Below are 21682 nucleotides of genomic sequence, written 5' to 3' on the forward strand. Positions count from 1 at the left end.
ATATTTGATGCCATTTATGGAAATGTGCAACTGAATTGTCTGAATGATTGCACAATACATAGTATGCCACTTTACTCTTGGAGTATATGCTGAATCACCAGAGAGGGGCATACATGTTCTCAGGTAATTGGCCGATGAATCTGCATTCTGACTTTATACAATTTGATTAGTTCCACTGACAGATAATTGGTAATTAGGTGGTACATAAAATGTCATTTTTTTCCATGCTTCATCTTGCAATCTTATTTCCCAGAAAACATTTGTAAGAATATAAAATCCAGGGCTAAAATGAAAACAGTTTTATATCCTAAATAATGCAACAGAGCAGGGAATGGGGATTGATTAATAATTGTTTTTACTGATGGTAACAATGAATTCATTCACTTTAAAGGAAATACGATTTGATTTTATTTGTGTTTCACTCTAAGATAAATTTTCTAAGGATAGAAACCCTTTGCTGTGGAAGATTAAAACTTATCACATGATACTGTCTTAACTTGCGCTGCCATCTTCAATTTTAGAATGATTTTCTTTGTATAGTTCTGCCCTGAATGTGTCTTACTTGGTCAGCTCTACAGAAAAATTTTAAACAGCCTTCCCCAAATTATTGTAAGGGATATGGTTTATCATTTATTCATGATCCTGAGAGGTCAGTGAGACAGTCATTGTAGTTATGATGATGATGAGGAGGAGGAGGACAATTATGATAGAAAAAAAGATAGGCAGAGAGCTGTCTTTGAATCAGAAAGTTACAAACAAATTCTGCAATAAACACAAACCAGATATATGACTTGTGACAACTCATTTAACCTCCCAGTGTCCCAAAAAGCATTCTATAATTATAAATTACAGAAGTTCTTTATTAAACCTCTAAAATTACTGGTACAATCAAAAACACCAATGTCAGTAGGTACTGAGAAAAGGAATTTTCTTGCCTGGATTTCCATAGATCAATAAAATGACACATTTTGAAAAAAAAATACAGTTACAATAGACAATTGCTTCAAAAATAGTGTTTCAAAGTTTGTGATGCATTTTATATCTTTAGAATAAATGCCATACAACTTTGTGAGGGAGGTACTGCTGTCATCTTTGCTAGTATTTTACAGATGAGGAAACTGAAATAAAGAAAGGTGAAATGATTATCTAGTGACTTAGCTGATAAGTAGGAAAAACAATGTTGGAACCAAATGTTTTCTTGGCTGACTCCAAGTCTAAAATACTAAATGTAAGATTTACATTGATGGAGCAAATTAACAATATTGATTTGCAGTTCATGTATGGGAATTTTTAAGTGGAATTATATGCTATTTAGAATAACACCAGTGGGGGAGGGGGGTTTCCCCCTTAGAACAGTTTTTTTTAGCTTAGAATAAATTGCTGAAATGTCTTTTATTTAAAAAAAAAATTCTGTCTTACAAAATAATAAGATTGAATTGGTTTCTGAATGTATGATGCCATAATAACAGTAACAACACATTTCTATAGCAGTTTTAGATGCAGGTTTTATTACTTATTTTACAGATTAAAAAAATGGAAAGTAAGAAAGGTAAGTTTATTTACCTAATGTTATACAGTATAGAAAATATCCATAATATAAATTAAAATCTCCCCAGTCAAACGCCAATGTTCTTTCTAATATATCCCCAAGTAAGAGAAAAAGGGAAAAAGAGAATAAAGGAGGGAGATTTTCTTTACTTTTATGAATGGCCATTTCTTTTCTTTTGTTCATTTTCTTTTTCATACATCTTAAAATTTCTTGGTTTTGGACTTCCAGCCAAGATAGTGGAGAGGACACACACACATCTATCTAAGCTCTTTCTTGCCCTTAGAATATTTTTTTTTTCATGACAAGGCCTCGGAATTAGTGCTTGATTGAAAAAAAAAAAAAAAACAAAAAACACAAATACATTACCAACAGAAAATAACCTCAAAATTCGCTAGAAAAGTGAATTCTGTTTTTGCTCATGGGCAGGGAGGATTAGATCAGGAGCAGACTGCAAGCAGGCAGCAAGAGCACAGAAGGCAGCCCACACTGTACAGACTGGAGGGGGGGATTGGGAGGGATAATCGCAGCCAGAAGAAAATCTACAGGGAGAACTTTACCATAGTGTGGCTACTTTGCCCTGGCAGCAAGCCAGTATATCAGCAGAGAAGCTATAAACACTGGGGGTAAAGACTATAATCCCAAAATGTTAGGGTCTTTTGACCTGACCTGACCACACCCATCCAGCACCAGGAGTGACTCAGCCCACTCTCAAAGTCTCAGAGCACAGACACAGTGCAGCCATTGCTGAACTGCTGCTACTTAACTGCTACCTCCTGCAGTCTATAGAGAAAGCTTGTAACACCATATAGCCCAAAAAAGCAAACCACATTTGTTTTGTTTTTTTCCTGTGTTTTCTTTAATTCTTCTTTGACAAAATGAGCAAAAATTTAAAGTGAACTCTAACTATAGATAGCTTCTATACAGATAGAGAGCAGACTTCAAAGCCTGAGGAGACTAAAAACAGATTGTCTCCAGATGAATTCCCAAAAGGAGGATATTATCTTATCCCCAACACACAAGACTTTCAAAGAAGAAATTAAAAGGTTCTTACAAGAGAGCTAGAAGAAAAATGGGGAAAGGAAAGGGAAGCTTGGCAAGAGATTCTGGATAATTCATCCCGTCCCTAAAGATAGAGTGGATAAAGAAGTCAAATCCCTTTAAAAAAGAATTAGTGAATTGGAAAAGGTGATTAATTCCAAGGAAAATAGAATTAGTGAATTGGAAAAAAAAAAAAAAAGAAAACAGCTCTCTAAAAAATGAAATTGATGAAATGGAAAAAAAAATTCCATAAAACAAAACAACTCACTTAAAAACTTATTTGGGCAATTTCAAAAAGAAATAAAAAAGTAAATGAAGAAAATAATTTATTAAAAATCAGAATTGACCAAATGGTAATGAAAGGATTGAGGAGCAAAACCAAAAAAAATGAAATAATGGAAAAAATGTCAAATATCTACTTTGGAAACAACAGACCTGGAAAATAGATCTGGGAGAGATAATCAGCATTATTGGACTTCCTGAAAATAATGTTGAAAAAAAGAGCCTATACACTATTTTTCAGGAAACCATTAAAGAGAACTGCCCAGATGTTATAGAAACAGAGGTAAACTTGATATTGAAAGAAGTCATCAATCACCTACTGAAAGAGACCCCAAAATCAAAACTCCATGAAATATTGTGGCTAAATTCCAGAACTATCAGAACAAGGAAAAAATACTACAAGCAGCTTGGAAAAAAAATAATTCAAATATAGAAAAGCCACAATAAGGATTACTCAGAATCTAGCAGTGTCCACATTAAAGGATCGAAGGGCCTGGAATTTGATATTCTGAAAGGCTAAGGAACTTGGTATGCAGCCAAGAATAACTTACCCAGCCAAAATGAGCATTTTTTTTCCCAGGGAAGAAGTTGGACAGTCAATGAAATAGGTGGATTTCATCGATTTCTGATGAAAAAATAGAACTAAACAAAAACTATGATGTCCAAACATAGGACTCAAGAGGAACATAAAAAAGTAAAAAGAAATCTTGGAAACTATATTTCTGTTATAAATATACATTAAGAATACATGTATAATTTGGTTTTACAGTTATAATATAAAAAAGAAACTAGAGCCGGAAAGGAAATTATACCAGAAAAAGGTTAAAGTGGGGATACTACATCTCATGAACAGGCAAAGGAAACCTATTATACCTAAGGGGGAAAAAAGGGAGGGGGATGAACAGTGTGTATCATAATCTCATCAGAATTGGCTTATAGAGAAAAATATTAGACTTATTCGATTTACAGAGAAACTTCTCCCACCTCATTAAAAAGTGAGGGGGCGGGGAGGGAAAGTGAAAAGGGAAGGAGTAAGCAAAATGAAAGAGGATACAGAAACTGTGAAGAAAAGGGGTAAGAAAAGGGGATGAATTCTAAGGTGGGGGGAGGGATCCTTAAAAGAGAGGGCTGTAAGAAGTAAGTGGTGCTTACAATTTTAATACTGGGGAGGGGGTTAAGGGAGAAAGAAGAAATGCATAAGCAAGAGTTAACAAGATGGCAAGAAATACAGAATTAATAATTTAAACCATAAATGTGAATGGGGTAATCTCCCCCATAAAGAGGAAGAGGATGGCAGACTGGATTAAAAACTATAATTTTAGAATATGTTGTTTACAGGAAACACCCTTAAAGCAGGGCAATACACACAGAGTAAAGGTAAAAGGCTGGAGCAGAATCTATTATGCTTCAGGCGAAGTCTAAAAAAGTAGGGGTAGCCATCCTGATCTGAAATCAAGCAAAAGCAAAAATTGATCTAATTAAAAGAAATAAGGAAGGGCACTATATCTTGCTAATGGATAGCATAGATAATAAAGCAATATCAATATTAAACATATATGCACCAAATGGTGAAGCATCTAAATTCTTAAAAAAGAAATTAAGAGAGCTACGAGAAGAAATAGACAGCAAAACTATAATAATGGAAGATCTCAACTTTGAACTCTCAGAATTAGATAAATTAAACCATAAAATAAATAAGAAAGAAGTCAAAGAGGTACATAGAATACTAGAAAAGTTAGGTATGATAGATCTTTGGAAAAAAATGACAGAAAGGAGTATACTTTCTTCTCAGCAGTTTATGAACCTATACATAAAATGACCATATATTAGGACATAAAAACCTCAAATCCAAATGCAAAAAGGCAGAAATAGTAAATGAATTCTTTTCAGACCACAATGCAATGAAAATTACATTCAATAAAAAGTCAGGGGGAAATGGATCAAAAAATAATTGGAAACTAAATAATCTCATCTTAAAGAATCATTGTGTGAAACAGCAAATCATAGATATAATTAATAACTTCACCCAAGAAAATGACAATAATGAAATGTCATACCAAAATATATGGGATACAGCCAAACTGGTAATAAAGAGAAATTTTAGATCTCTAGAGGCCTACTTGCATAAAATAGAGAAAGAGAGAACAAGCTAAAAAAGGAACAAATTAAAAACCCCCAGTCAAACACTAAACTTGAAATTCTAAAAATAAAAGAAGAGATTAATAAAACTGAAAGTTAAAAACAAAACTATTGAATTAATAAATAAAACTAAGATTTGGTTTTATGAAAAAAAAAATAGAGCCCTTAGCAAATCTGACTTAAAAAAGGAAAGAGGAAAATGAAATTGTTAATCTTAAAAATGAAAAGGGAAAGCTCACCACTAATGAAGAGGAAATTAGAGCAATAATTAGGACTTACTTTTCCCAACTTTATGCCAATAAATTCAACAACTTAAATGAAATGGAAGAATACCTTCAAAAATATAGCTTGCCCAAATTAACAGAGAAAAAAGTAAATTGGCTAAACAGTCCCATCTTAGAAAAAGAAATAGAACAAGCTATTAATCAACTCCCTAAGAAAAAATCCCAGGACCAGATGAATTTACATGTGAATTCTACCAAACATTTAAAGAACAATTAACTCCAATGTTATATAAACTACTTGAAAAAAATAGGGATTGAAGGAGTCCTACCAAATTCCTTTTATGACACAGACATGGTACTGATACCTAAACAACGTAGGTGGAAAACAGAGAAAGAAAATTATAGACAAATCTCCCTAATGAATATTCATGCAAAAATCTTAAATAAAATATTAGCAAAAAGATCACAGAAAATCATCCCCAGGATAATACACTATGACCAAGTAGGATTTATACCAGGAATGCAAGGCCAGTTCAATATTAGGAAAACTATTAGCATAATTGACTATATAAATGACCAAACTAACAATAAACATATGATCATGTCAATAGATGCAGAAAAAGTATTTGATAAAATGCAACATCCATTTCCAATAAAAACACTTGAGAGTAGAGGAATAAATGGACTTTTCCTTGAAATAATCAGTAGCATCTATTTAAAATCATCAGTAAGCATCATATGTAATGGGGATAAACTGGAAACATTCCCAATAAGATCAGGAGTGAAACAAAGTTGCCCACTATCACCATTACTATTCAATATTGTATTAGAAATGCTAGCTTCAGCAATAAGAGTTGAGAAAGAGATTAAAGGAATTAGAGTAGGTAATGAGGAAAGCAAATCATCATTATTTGCAGATGATGTGATGATATACTTAGAGAACCCCAGAGATTCTACTAAAAAGCTATTAGAAATAATTCACAACTTCAGCAAAGTTGCAGGACACAAAATAAATCCACATAAATCCTCAGCATTTTTATATATCACCAACAAAACCCAACAGCAAGAGATAAAAAGAGAAATTCCATTCAAAAATAACTGTCAACAGCATAAAATATTTGGGAATCTATCTACCAAAGGAAAGTCGGGAAGTATATGAACAAAATTACAAAACACTTTCCACACAAATAAAGTCAGATTTGAATAATTGGAAAAATATTAAGTGCTTTTGGATCGGCCGAGCAAATATAATAAAGATGACGATATTACTTAAACTAATCTATTTATTTACTGCTATACCAATCAGACTCCAAGAAACTATTTTAATGACCTAGAAAAATAACAACAAAATTCATATGGAAGAACAAAAAGACAAGAATTTTAAATCAACTAATGAAAAAAAAAAATCAAATGAAGGCAGCCTCACTGTACCATCTAAATCTATATTATAAAGCAGCAGTCACCAAAATCATTTGGTGTTGGCTAAGAAATAGACTAGTTGTTCAATGGAATAGGTTAGGTTTACAGGACAAAATAGTCAATAACTATAGTAAGCTAGGGTTTGATAAACTCAAAAATCCCAATTCTTGGGATAAGAATTCACTATTTGACAAAAACTGCTGGGAAAACAGGAAATTAGTATGGCAGAAACTAGGTATGGACCCACACTTAACACCATACACCAAGATAAGATCAAAATTCGTTCATGATGTAGGCATAAAGGAGATTATAAATAAATTAGAGGAACATAGGATAGTTTAACTTTCAGACTTGTGGAGGAGGAAGGAATTTGTGACCAAAGAAGAACTAGAGATCATTATTGATCACAAAATAGAAAATTTTGATTATATTAAATTAAAAAGCTTTTTGTTCAAACAAAACTAATGCAAACAAGATTAGAAGGGAAGCAATAAACCAGGAAACATTTTTACAGCTAAAGGTTCTGATAAAGGCTTCATTTCCAAAATATATAGAGAATTGACTCTAAATTATAAGAAATCAAACTATTCTTCAATTGATAAATGGTCAAAGGATATGAACAATTTTCAGATGATGAAATTGAAACTATTTCTACTTATATGAAAGGGTGTTCCAAATCACTCCTTATCAAAGAAATACAAATTAAGACAACTCTGAGATACCACTACACACCTGTCAGATTGGCTAAGATGGCAAGGAAGGATAATGATGAATGTTGGAGGGGACGTGGGAAAATGGGACACTGATATATTGTTGATAGAGTTGTGAATGGAGCCAACAATTCTGGAGAGCAATTTGGAACTATGCTCAAAAACTTATTAAACTGTGCATACCCTTTGATCCAGCAGTATTACTATTGGTCTTATATCCCAAAGAGATATTTAAGAAGGGAAAAGGACATATATGTGCTAAAATGTTTGTGGCAGCCCTTTTTGTAGTGGCTAGAAACTGTAAAATGAATGGATGCCCATCAATTGGAGAATGGTTGGGTAAATTGTGGTACATGAATATTATGGAATATTATTGTTCTGCAAGAAATGACCAGCAGGATGAATACAGAGAGGCTTAAAGAGACATACATGAACTGATGCTGAGTGAAATGAGCAGAACCAGGAGATCATTATACACTTCAACAACAATACTCTATGAGGATGTATTCTGATGGAAATGGATATATTCGACAAAGAGAAGATCTAATTCAGTTCCAATTGATCAGTGATGGACAAAATCAGCTACACCCAGAGAAGGAACACTGGGAAATGAATGTGGATTACTTGAATTGTTTTTCTTCCCAGGTTTTTCTAGTGCAACAAGAGAACTGTACAGATCTGCACACATATATTGTATCTAGGATATACTTTAGCATGTTTAACATGTATGAGACTACCTGCCATCTAGGGAGGTGGTGGAGGGAGGGAAGGGAAAAGTTGGAACAGAAGTGAAAGCAAGGGACAATGTTGTAAAAATTACCCATACATATGTTCTGTCAATAAAAAGCTATAATAAAAAAAAATTCTTGGTTTTGTTAAGCAAATACTCCTTCAGTGCTTTTCCTGATTATATGATAGACAAAAAATATTTCATAGATATAAGTGATATCTCTTTACAAACTTAAAACAGATTATCTTGTGGAGACAAATAGGTTAATCTACTAAAAATAATTATTCATAAGGAATCTGTTTTTTCTCAGGATACAAAGAAATGTCAAAACACAAAATACTCCCTTTTCTCAAGGAGCATATTTTGTGTGTATGTGTGTGAAAATAATGAGGCTTGGAAGAGAAAGAGACAAGTTTGAGGAATAAATAGAAGAACTCTGAGATCTCTGGCAAACCCCTCCAAATTCCTTTAAATAATGATTCCAAAGAAATTTTAGAGTGTCAGAATACACACATACACACACACACACACACACACACACTTGCACATATACACAAATTCACAGTGGAATAATCTTTCAGCCAAAGACAATTTAAAAGGTTGGTAAGAAGATCAGTGCATGGGAGTCCAGCATAGACTGTGCCAGCTTGGTTCTGGCCAGAGTGCCAGAAAAGCATTGACAGAATTAGGGGCTCTGAATAAGTAGTAGTGCCAGCTATTTATAGCATTCTCAATCTCATAAATACCAATGATGACTTGGAAGTTTAGGAGGAAAAATTAATCAGCAAAATGAGATGACCACGGGAAACCAGCAAACCAGGAGCAGATTTGGGCTGCAGTGGCAGCAGCAAATTTCAGAGTCCTCAACATATAGGAGATCTCTTTACTAGCATTAAGCAAAGATTCTGTAGCTTTAACACATGAGAATTTACAGCCACAGTGGAGGGTGAAACTCTTTACAATTCCAGGACAGAAAAGAATGCTAGTGATTGGATTAAACCCACAGAAGCTTATGACAATGCATCCTTCACTCCAAGGTCCTTTACTTCATTGAAGTCATAATCCCAGGTTCTTTGCCTTCCAGAATATGATATACCAGTTTATCTGATCCTTTATTGTAGAAGCTTCCAAATTTTACATAATCCTGACTGTTGCTCCATGATGTTAGATTTTTTTCCCCCAGGCAGCTTGCAGTATTTTTTTTTTTTTAATTATACTTCTGGAGTTTTGCAACAAAGTTTCTTGGGTTTTTCTTTGTAGAATTTCTTTCTAAGAGTGATTGATGGATTTTGATGGATTCTGTCAATGTCTATTTGGCCCTCCAGTAGTAGTGTATCAGGGAAGTTGCTATCAAAGTTTTTTTTTTTTTGGTCATGGTTTTCAGAACGTTCACTAGAATAAAAGCTGACCTGAAAAATAGATCAAGGAGAGACAATTTAACAAATTAGTCTTCTACTACTACTACTAAAGAAGGACAGGGAGAGAGAGAGAGAGAGAGAGAAGAGAGAGAGAGAGAGAGAGAATGAACCATGTACAAGAGAGAAAAGAGTATGGAGGGAAATACACACCTGGTAATCATAACTGTGAATTTGAATGGGATGAACTCTCCCATAAAATTGAAATGTATAGCAGATTAGATTTTAAAAAAGAATCCTAAGATAGCTTGTTTTAAGAAACTTATTTCAAATAGACACATAAAGAGTAAGGATAAAAGACTGTATCTGAATTTAATATGTTTCAGCCAAAAAAAAAAAAAAAAAAAAAAAAAGTCAGGATAACAATTCTAATCTCAGGTAAAGAAAAAGCAAATATCATTCCAATTAAAGGAGATAAGGAAGGAATATGGGTATTTTACATTTTCTTCCATTGGTTTAAGTGATTTTTTATTTCTTTTAGTGTTATTAACTTCCATTTGTCAAGTCTACTTGATAATGTATGATTTTCTTTAGTTAGATTTTAGTTATTTTCTATTTAATTTTTAATTCTACTTTTCATGATTTTTCCCAATGGATTTCATTTGTTTAATTTTTTTTTTTTGCCATTTAAATAATTATATTTTTAATTGATTTCTTTAGTGGATTTTTTTTTTTTTTGCATTTGGCTAATTGCATTTAAGGAATTAGTTTTCTTCAATTGTTTTCCTTTCCTTCCCAAACTGTCAACTTTCTTTTACATACCTCTTGTTTCTTTTTCCAGTTTTTCTTCTACCACCTCTACTTGTTTTTTCAAAATCTTTTGTGAGTACTTACAAGAAGCTTCTTTGTGCTTGAGACCAATTTAGATCACCCTTTGATATTTTCCATGTGTGCGTTTTGCTTGCTTCCAAATTGGTGTTTTGGTCTTCCCTGTCACCCTAGTAACTTTCTATGGTTAAGGTGCTTTGCTGTTTCTTTCTCATTTTCTTTCATTTTCTCTTCCTATACTGTGACTTTTAAGATCAAGCTCTGTTCCTGCAATGTAAGTCATGAAGTCATGAGTTTCCATTTGCTCAATTCTAATTTTCAAGGAATTATTTTCCTTAATGAGCTTTTATACCTCATTTCCCATTTAGTCAAATTTGCTTTATAAAGTATTCTTCTCTTCATTAACTATTCGCATTTCCTTTTGCACCACTTTCAAGTTTCTTCCCAATTTTTCTTCTATCTCTCAAGGACTTTGGATAATTTATATTGAAAAAATCAGAACTAGATAGAAAATTCAATCTTCAAACACAGAGATGTGTTACAACTCTAGATGGAAAAATTATACTTGTATCTCTTGAGAATTTTATTTTTTCTTAGGTAAGTAAGAGAGGGCAAACTTAAACAGGGGGATTAGGTGTAAATTTCCTCTGATATAATGATATTAAAGAAAAAAAATTAGGAGTGGAAAAAAGATTGTATAGGGAGAAGAGGAAAGAAGAAGTAAAATGGGGTAAATGTGGTCACATGAAGAAATACAAAAGACCTCTTGTAATATAGGAAAAGAAGGGAAGGAAGTGATTATTACCTGGAGCTATTACCTGGAGCTTAATCTCATCAGCTGTGTCTCAATGTTTATTTTCCCTTCCAGTTCTATTACTTCTGGGCAGTTCTCTTTGATGATTTCCTGTAAAATAGTACCTAGGCTCTTTTTTTCATCATAATTTTTGAGTAGTCCAATGATCCTCAGGTTATCTCTCCTAGATCTATTTTCCAGGTCTGTTGTTTTTCCAAGTAAATATTTGACATTTTCCCCCAATCTTTCATTTTTTTGGTTTTGCTTGATTGATTCTTGATGTCTCAATGAATCAGTGATTTCTATTTGTTCAGTTCTGATTTTTAGTGAGTTATTTTCTTCATTAGATTTTTTTACTTATTTTTTGTATATGTCCAATTGAGTTGTTTTGCGCTATGGAATTTTTTTTCCATTTCACTATTTTTTTTTTTTTTAGTGAGTTATTTTCTTTTTCCAATTCGCAAATTCTGTTTCCCTGCATTTCTTGGGAATTTTTTTATTTTTTCTAATTCACATTTTAGGAAGTTGTTGCTCTCTTGCCTAGCTTCTCTTTCCTTTTCCCATTTTTCTTCTAGCTCTCTTTTAAGGTTTTTAATAGTCTCTTCTAGGAGAGCCTTTTTGTATAGGAGACCAACAGTTGTCTGGAGAGTGTCTGCTATTAGTCTTTTCAGAGTTGAAAAGCTGTTCTCTTTCTATATAGAAACTATTAATCATTCTTTTGATTTTTTTTACTCATTTTGTTAAAGCCTGTAAGGTCTGCCTTCAAAGCCAGGAGGTTACCAGCTTCTTCTGCAGAGCAGTGAAAGGTGTATGGACCGGTAGCTGTCCTGCCAGCCGGCTACAAAAAGCATCGAGGTACTGGAGTGCTCTGGGAAAGAGTTCCCCATCCAGAAGTTACTCAGGCCTGCAGGGCTGAGCTGGGAAAGTGCCCTGCAAAGAACCCCTGCTGTGTGAGATAACGACTGCCCTGGGGCTAGACGCTGAGCAATGAGTTTCACTATCCCAAGCCAAAGCCTGCCCTGGGGCTGTGGGTGTTAGAGCTGAGCAGTGAATGGATTTGCAGGGATGGGAAGTGTCTGCCTGGGAAGCACAGTCTGCTGGGGAAGTTCTATTGCCCCAGGCCAAGCCCCACACTGTGCCCATTAGAGGCTGCCCTGCAGATTAGTAACTGCCCCCCACAAAAGCTCCAAACTGTGGGATATGGCTGTAGGGCTGCGTTAAAGTCTGCCTGAGTCACTTCCAGGTTTGAGGGGTTACAGCCAGAGCTCATTAGGTTCTGGTGTTTTTTAGAGTACCCTCTGTTTTAGGCTTTAATTTCTCTGCCAGTTTACTGCTTTGTAGTCAAGGCAGAGCAGTTAGCCTATAGCAGAGTCATCTCTATAACTTCTCTAGCCACAGAGATAACTTCACTCCCATTCCTGGTCTTCTCTGTCTCTTGTTGCCTGTGCTAGTCTGTTCCTGGCCCCTCAGGACAAACCTTTCCTGGCGATCTTCCAGATTGACTTTGGCTGGTAAGTTGTAGTGCTTCTAATCTTCATGAATTTAAGCAGTGAAGAGCTATTTTTGAGGCTGAATTAAATAGTTGGTTATGAGGGGAATGAGAGGATCTTAGAGAGTCATGTGTGCCTTCTCTGCCATCTTGGCTCCGCCCCCGGAAGTCTCCAGTTGTGTCTCAAAGAGAAAAAAATGTTCATTCATTTGTATATAAAAATTAATGTTATCCTATAAGAAAGTAGGAGGAGAAAAATGAAAAAAGGAGGGAATTGAATAAAAGGGAGGGAAAATCACTAGGAGAAAGGAATAAGGAAAGAGAGGAGGGATGATAGAAGGGATGATCAGTTGAGGGCAGAGTGGGTTAGAAATAAAAGAGTAGTAAGTATTCACAGGATGGAAAGAGAAGAAAAAATTATACATGGGGGAGAAAATAGGATGGGGGAAAATATAGAGCTGTTAATCATAACTATAATAATTAAAGCAATAATTAGGAGCAATTTTGCCCAACTACCTGTGTAATATTCTTCTCTAAAATGTAATATTCTCTGGGAGCAAGTTTCTTGGGGGGCTTTTGGGATCAACCTTCCTTTCAGTTCAGTAATCACCTGAAATGTAGCCAGATGTTAAAGTCCAAATCGTTTATTGTCTCTTTCCAAATCTTGTCTCCTTTCCTGCAGCCTGATTAGCTTTCTTAGAGGTCTACCTCTCTCCTTGGTTCCCAGAGCTTTGGAATGTAAGATTTATTGACATATAATTGAGAAAATAGTTCCTAATTATTTTTGATATTGGACCAGCCTTGCATTCCTGGTATAAATCCTATTTGGTCATGGTGAATTATTCTGGTGATAACTAGTTGTATTCTCTTTGCTTTTATTTTATTTAAGATTTTGGCATTAATATTCACTAGGGAAATTGGTCTATAATTTTATTTCTCTGTTTTGACACTCCTTGATTTAGGTATCAGTACCATATCAATGTCATAAAAGGAATGTGGTAGGACTCCTTTTTCTATTTTTCCAAATAATTTGTATAGTATTGGAGTTCATTCTTCTTTAAATGTTTGGTAAAATTCACATGTAAATCCATCTGGTCTTGGAGGTCACCCTCCCTCTCCCCAGGGAGTTGATTAATAGCTTGTTCAATTTATTTTTCTAAAATGGAACTATTTAAGTTATTTATTTCTTCCTCTATTATTCTGAGCAATTTATATTTTTTAAGTATTCATTCATTTCACTTAAATTATCAAATTGATTGACATAGAGTTGAACAAAATAGCTCTTAATTATTGCTCTAATTTCTTCTTCACTAGTAATAAGTTCACCTTTTTCATTTTAGATACTAGTAATTTGTTTTCCTTTCTTAAAATCAAATTAACCAAAGTCTTATCTATTTTGTTGTGTTTGTTCATAAAACCAACTCTTAGTTTTATAAGTTCAATAGTTTTATAACTTTCAATTTTATTTCCTCTCTGATTTCCAGAATTTCTAACTTGTTATTTAATGATGGGTTCTTAACTTGTTCTCTTTCTAGGCTTTTAATTTTCATGACTTATTCATTGATCTCCTCTCTCTAAAAACTACTCTGCATCCCATTTTGGTATGTTGTCTCATTATTGCCATTCTCTTGAATGAAATGACTATTTCATTGATTTGTTGTTTCAGCCATTTATTCTTTGGTATTATATTATTTAATTTCCAATTAATTTGTGGTCAATTTTCCCACAACATTTAATTATGTGTAATTTTTATTGAATCATTATCTGAAAAGAATGTATTTAATATTATTGTCTTTCTGCATTTGATTGTAATTCCCTAATGCATGGCCAGTTTTTGTGTAAGTACTATGTACTCCTGAGAAAAAGATATATTCCTTTTTATTTCCATTCAATTTTCTCCAGAGATCAATCATACCTAACTTTTCTTTGTGTTTAGATTTATATAGTTCTGAGAGAGGGAGGTTGGAGATCCCCCATAGTATAGTTTTTCTGTCTCTTTCTTCTTGCAACTTATTTAACTTCTTCTATTATGCCACTTGGAATTTATTTAGCACTGATATTACTTCAAATTCTATAGTACTCTTAAGAAAAATGTAATTTTCTTTATTATCTCTTTTAATTAGATCTATTTTTCAAATTTTTCCTTTGTCTGAGATCAGGATCACTAGCTCTGCTTTTTAACTTAAGCTGAAGCATAATATATTCTGCTCCAGTCTTTTACTTTACAGTATGTGTGTCTCTGCTTCAAATGTGTTTCTTGTAAGCAATGTATTGTAGGATTCAGACTTTTCATCCATTTTGATAATTGCTTCTATTTCCTGGAGAGTTCTGCCCATTTATATCAACAGTTAAGATTAAGAACTTTGTATTTCCCTTCATCCAAGGTTTCCTCATTTATACTTTTCTCTGTGCTTTTATCCTTCCGACCTTAACAGGAGTTTTACTTCTGATCCGTAGCCTCCTTTAGTCCAGCTTCCCTTTTATAAGGATTCTTCTTTTTAAACTCTTTCCCCTCTTACTTCTGCCCACCATTCTATCAACCTCCCTCGTTTCTTTCTTCTTTTCCCTCCTGTTTCCCTAAAGGATGAGATAAATTCAAACATAAATCTCATCATGGAATGTAGTGTCCTTAAAGAAACAGAGGATTAAAGAGAGAGGATTATGGGATCTGAATTTGGATAACAACATAATATTTTAATTTTGATGTTGTTTACTTACTTTTTTTTCCTCTCTCATTTTTTTTTTCTTTTTGATCTGATTTTTCTTTTACAGAAGGAGAAAGAAAACTTTGAAACATAAGGTTTTGTCAGGGTGAATGTTGAAAACTATGTTTGCATGTATTTTGAAAAATAAAAACTTTTTACAACTTTTAAAAATATTTTTAAAAATATAGTATTGACTAGTATTCTTGATAAAAAGATCAGAGCTTAAGAAATGCTTTGAGGTTTTGGTACTTTTTAACTTAATATAACCAAAATTATTCATTTTTGCAAGAAATGCCTTGTTATGTAGACTTCAGAGTAAAGAGATACTTGGAAAAAAAATGTGAAAAATTGGAAGGAAATTGGCAGTAAAGAAGAATTTAAATGCTAATAGAAACATATAAAGAAATGCCCCCTTATAAATCTCTTTTTAAGTTTTATGATGAAGGGGCGGAGCCAAGATGGCTGAGAAGGCACACTTTACTTTCTAGGCTCTCCCATACCCTCAAGATCAACATTTAATTCATCCTCAAAAATAGTGATTGACTGGTAAAACCCACAAAGATTTGAAATACAACAACTCAGCAGCTGAAGATAATCTGGAATTTCATCAGAAAATGTTTGTCCAGAGGGGTCGGGGAGAAGATCAGTGCAAGCAGGGAGAGAACTAGAGACAAGCATATTGTGCAGAAGGCTGGAGTGATCTCTGTGGTTAGAAAATTTACAGAGACAACAGCATAGACTGATTTCTCTGCCCTATTTTATAAAACAGTAGATCAATAGAGAATTCAAAGCCACTCTAAAAAAAAAAAAACACCAGATCCTAACAGGATCTGGCTTTACCCACCCAAAACCAACTAGAAGTGACAGCACAGATCTCAGCACAATCTTACAGCCCCAACCATCAGTATGGGACTTCTCCTTAGGGCAGTTGCGAACCTGCATGGGAGGGTGTTTGAATTCAAATGTTGGAGTTTGTTCTTCTCAAAGCACAGCCGGTTTAGAGGCTTAGAGCCCTTCGGATGTCTCCAAATCCAAAGGTTCTGTCCTTCAGCCTCTGCCTCTGCTTTCTTCTGCCTCCAACCAAGACAGAGATGGAAGGTCTCTCTTATCTCCTTCTGGGGAGCCCAGCCACTAACTTGCCGCGGAGAGAGGGCTTCTGGCATAGCTCCACTGAAATCCGTCAAAGTGTTCTCTGCACCAGAGTCGTTCCTCTCGAGTCCAGCGCGATCAGCCAGCCAAGAGGAAAAAATGTATTCTGCCATAGATCCCTCATCGCTGGCCTTTTATCTGCCTCTTCTGAGAGAATGGGATTATGGTTTTTCTCCCATAGTGCTCTCTGGCCCAATGAGCTTTAAGGGAGGTGTAGAAAGTGTACTTTGTGAAGCTAGCATACTTGTGGACTCCAATGAGTAAAGGTGTGAACACAAGCCTTGTCTTAATTAGTTCTACTTAGTACCTTGTTTCAGGTTCTGGCCAAAACAACTTCTTGTAAGATTAGATCAACTCTAATTACTTAGCAGTTAGTAAGGATTCCAACAGGAGGGGGGCACAGCTTGGAGCAGCCTCAAATCAGCACAGTGTGGGGCTCAGCCTGGGGCAATAGAACTTTTGCAAAGTGATTTGCTTTGGGGCAGAGACACTTCTGGTTTGAGTGGGGTTATTGGTTGGTCAGCTGCTAATACCCACAGCCTAGCAAGGTGGGCTTTGGCCTGGGGTAGTGACACTTTCACTGCTTAGTCTCTAGCCTTAGGGCAGTTGCTAAACCACACAGTGAGGTTGTCCACTGGGCACTTCTGTAGCTCAGCCATGCTGAATCACTTCTGGTTGGGGGAGGGGGTACTTTTGCCCAGAGCACAAAGCCTGCTTACATCTTTCCCTGCTTTGCAGAGGAAACTGGTAACCTGCTTGCCCTGAAGGCAGACCCTAAAGGTTTTAAAAAATGAGTAAAAAAATTAAAGAACGATTGATAGCTTCTATAAAGAAAAAGAGCACGTTTGCAACCCCAAGGAGACTAATAGCAAACAGTCTCCAAACAATATTCCAAAGGGGAATGTTGCCTATCCCCTTTTACATAACGCTCTCCTAGAAGAGACCATTAAAAGTCTCAAAAGAGAGTTAGAAGAAAAATGGGGAAAGGAAAAAGAAGCTTTGCAAGAAAGTAACAACTTGCTGAAATATGAATTGGAAAAGGTAAAAAATTCCCAGGAAGTGCAGGGAAACAAAATTTGAATTGGAAAAAGTAAAAAAAAGTTCAGGAAAATAAGAATTATGAATTGGAAAAGATAAAGAATTCACTAGAAAGTAGGATTTATGAATTGGAAAAGACAAAAAATTCACAAGAAAGTAGGATTTCTGAATTGGAAAAAGAAAATAATTCACTAAAAAAAATTAGTGAAATGGAAAAATATTTCATGGAGCAAAACAATTCATTTGAAAACTCAATTGGACATATACAAAAAGAAGTAAAAAAAGCTAATGAAGAAAATAAGACATTAAAAATCAGAACTGAACAATTAGAAACCAATGATTCATTGAGACAGCAAGAATCAGTCAAGCAAAACCAAAAAAATAAATAAATAAATAAAAAGATAAATTGGAAAAAAAAAAAAACATGAAATATCTACTTGGAAAAATGACAGACCTGGAGAATAGATCTAGGAGAGATAATCTGAGGATTATTGGACTTTCCGAAAATTATGATGAAAAAAAGAACCTAGATAGTATTTTACAGGAAATCATTAAAGAGATTGTCCAGAGGTAATAGAATCAGAAGGCAAAATAGTCATTGAAAGAATTCATCGAACACCTTCTGAAAAAGACCCTAAAATAAAAACTCCAAGGAATATTGTGGCCAAATTTCAGAACTATCAGATTAAGGAAAAAATTTTACAAGCAGCCAGAAAAAAAAAAATTCAAATACTGAGGTGCCACAATAAGGATCACCTAAGAACTGGTTGCCTCCACATTAAAGGATCGAAGAGCCTGAAATCTGATATTCTGAAAGGCAAAAGAACTTGGAAGGCAGCCAAGAATAAACTACCCAGCTAAGCTGAGAATTTTCTTCCAGGAAAGAAGATGGACATTTAATGAAACAGATGAATTCCATTTGTTTCAAAGGAAAAAACAAGAAGTAAACAAAAAAAAAAATTTTTTTTTGATTTTCCAACCATAGAACTCAAGAGAAGCAGAAAAGGTAAAAGGAACTCTTGAGAATTGTATTTCTGTTGTGGATATACAAAAAGACTACATGTATAATTTGATTTTACTAATATAACATAAAACAGTGAAGTAGTTATGGAAAAGGCATAATGTCAGAAAAGGGGGAAAAAGGGGATAAAAATAGGGAAACTACATCCCACAAAGAGGCAAAGGAAACTTATCATATCTGAGGGAACTCGGGGTGGGATGGGGGCGGGGGAATATTGTGTGAATCTTACTCTCATCTGCGTTGGCTCAAAGAGAAAATAACTGACATGCTTGTTTTACAGAAAATCTTCTCTCACCTCATTAAGAAGGGAGAGAGGAAAAGGGAAAAGGAAAAGAGTAATAAGGGAAGGGTACAATAAAGGGGAAGTGATTCAAAGGGGGGAGGAAGGGATTCTAAAGAGGGTGAGCAGTATGATACAAGTGGGGCACATTAAGTTTAAAATTGGGAAAGAGGGTTGGGAGGGCAAGTAAAAGAAAAGCATAATCTGGGGATAAGATGTCAGAAAATATAGAATTAGTCATTTTAACTATAAATGTGAATGGGATGAACTCTCCCATAAAGTGGAGACGGATAGCAGACTGGATCAAAAGTCAGAACCCTACAATATGTTGTTTACAGGAAACACATTTAAAGCAGGGAGATACATACAGAGTAAAGGTAAAACGCTGGACCAGAAACTATTATGCTTCAGGTGAAGTAAAAAAAAAAAAAAAAAAAAAACAGGGATAGTCATCCTGATCTCAGATTAAGCAAAAGCAAAAACTGATCTAATTAAAAGAGATAAGGAAGGAAACTATATCTTGCTAAAGGGTAATATAGACAATGAAGCAATATCAATACTAAACATATATGCACCAAATGGTATAGCATCTAACTTCCTAAAGGAGAAGTTAAGAGAGTTGCAAGAAGAAATAGACAGCAAAACTGTCATAGTGGGAGATCTCAACCTTGTACTCTCAGAATTAGACAAATCAAACCACAAAACAAATAAGAAAGAAATTAAAGAGATAAGTAGAATATTAGAAAAATTAGGTATGATAGACCTTTGGAGAAAACTGAATGGAGACATAAAGGAATATACTTTCTTCTCAGCAGTTCATGGAACCTACACAAAAACTGACCACATATTAGGACATAAAGACCTCAAAATTAAATGCAGGAAGGCAGAAATAGTAAATGCTTTCTTCTCAGATCATGATGCAATAAAACCTACATTCAACAAAAGTTAGGGGTAAATAGACAAAAAAGTAATTGGAAACTAAATAATCTCATCTTAAAGAATGATTGGATGAAACAGAAAATTATAGAAACAACTAATAATTTCACTCAAGATAATGACAACGATGAGACAGCATAACAAAATTTGTGGGATGCAGCCAAAGCAGTAATTAGAGGAAATTTTATATCCTTAGAGGCTTACTTGAATAAAATAGAGAAAGAGAAGATCAATGAATTGGGCCTGCAACTAAAAAAGCTAGAAAAAGACCAAATTAAAAAGCCCCAATCAAATACTAAGCTTGAAATTCTAAAATTAAAAGGAGAAATTAATAATATTGAAAGTTAAAAAACTATTGAATTAATAAATAAAACTAAGAGTTGGTTTTATGAAAAAACCAATAAAATAGATAAACCTTTGGTAAATCTGATTACAAAAAGGAAAGAGGAAAATCAAATTGTTAGTCTTAAAAATGAAAGGGGGGAACATTCCACCAATGAAGAGGAAATTAGAGCAATAATAAGGAGTTACTTTGCCCAACTTTAAGCCAATAAATTTGATAACTTAAGTGAAATGGATGACTACCTCCAAAAATATAGGCTTCCCAGACTAACAGAGGAGGAAGTAAATTGCTTAAATAGTCCCGTTTCAGGAAAAGAAATAGAACAAGTTATTAACAACTCCCTAAGAAAAAATTCCCCAGACCAGATGGATTTACATGTGAATTCTTCCAAACATTTAAAGAACAATTAGGCCCAATGCTATATAAACTATTTGAAACAATAGGGAATGAAGGAGTCCTACCAAATTCCTTTTCTGACACAGATATGGTACTGATACCTAAACCAGATAAGTATCTCTGTTTTCAACAGAGAAAGATTATAGACCAATCTCCCTAAAGAATACTGATGCTAAAATCTTAAATAAGATATTTTCAAAAAGACTACAGAAAATCACCCCCAGGACAATACACCATGATCAAGTAGGATTTATACCAGGAATGCAGGGCTGGTTCAATATTAGGAAAACTAGTATAATTGACTATATTAATAACCAAATTAACAAAAACCATATGATCATCTCAATAGATGCAGAAAAAGCATTTGATAAAATCCAACATCCATTCCTATTAAAAAACACTTGAGAGTATAGGAATAAATGGACTTCTCCTTAAAATAATCAGCAGCATCTATTTAAAACCATCAATAAGCATCATATGTAATGGGGAAAAACTGCAACCATTCCTAATAAGATCAGAAGTGAAACAAGGTTGCCCACTATCACCATTACTATTCAATATTGTATTAGAAATGCTAGTTTTGTCAATAAGAGTTGAGAAAAAGATGAAAGGAATTAGAGTAGGCAATGAGGAAACCAAATTATTACTCTTTGCTGATGATATGATGGTATACTTAGAGAACCCCAGAGATTCTACTAAAAAATTATTAGAAATAATCCACAGCTTTAGCGAAGTTGCAGGATACAAAATAAACCCACATAAATCATCAGCATTCTTATAAATCACTAACAAAGTCCAACAGTTAGTGTTACAAAGATAAATTCCATTTAAAGTAACTACTGACAGTATAAAATATTTAGGAATCTATCTGCCAAGGGAAAATCAGAAACTATATGAGCAAAACTACAAAACTCTTTCTACACAAAATCAGATCTAACCAATTGGAAAAATATTAAATGCTCTTGCAATAGGCAAGCAAATATAATAAAGATGACAATACTACCTAAACTAATTTATTTATTTAGCGCTATACCAATCAGATTCCCAAAAAACTATTTTAATAACCTAGAAAAAATAACAACAAAGTTCATGTGGAAAAACAAAAGGTCAAGAATTTCAAAGGAATTAATGAAAAAAAATCAAATAAAGGTGGCTTAGCTATACCACATCTAAAATTATATTATAAAGCAGTAGTTACCAAAACCATTTGGTATTGGCTAAGAAATAGACTAGTTGATCAGTGGAATAGGTTAGGTTC

This window comes from Antechinus flavipes, chromosome 4, assembly GCF_016432865.1.
Source record: "Antechinus flavipes isolate AdamAnt ecotype Samford, QLD, Australia chromosome 4, AdamAnt_v2, whole genome shotgun sequence".
NCBI lineage: Eukaryota > Metazoa > Chordata > Mammalia > Dasyuromorphia > Dasyuridae > Antechinus > Antechinus flavipes.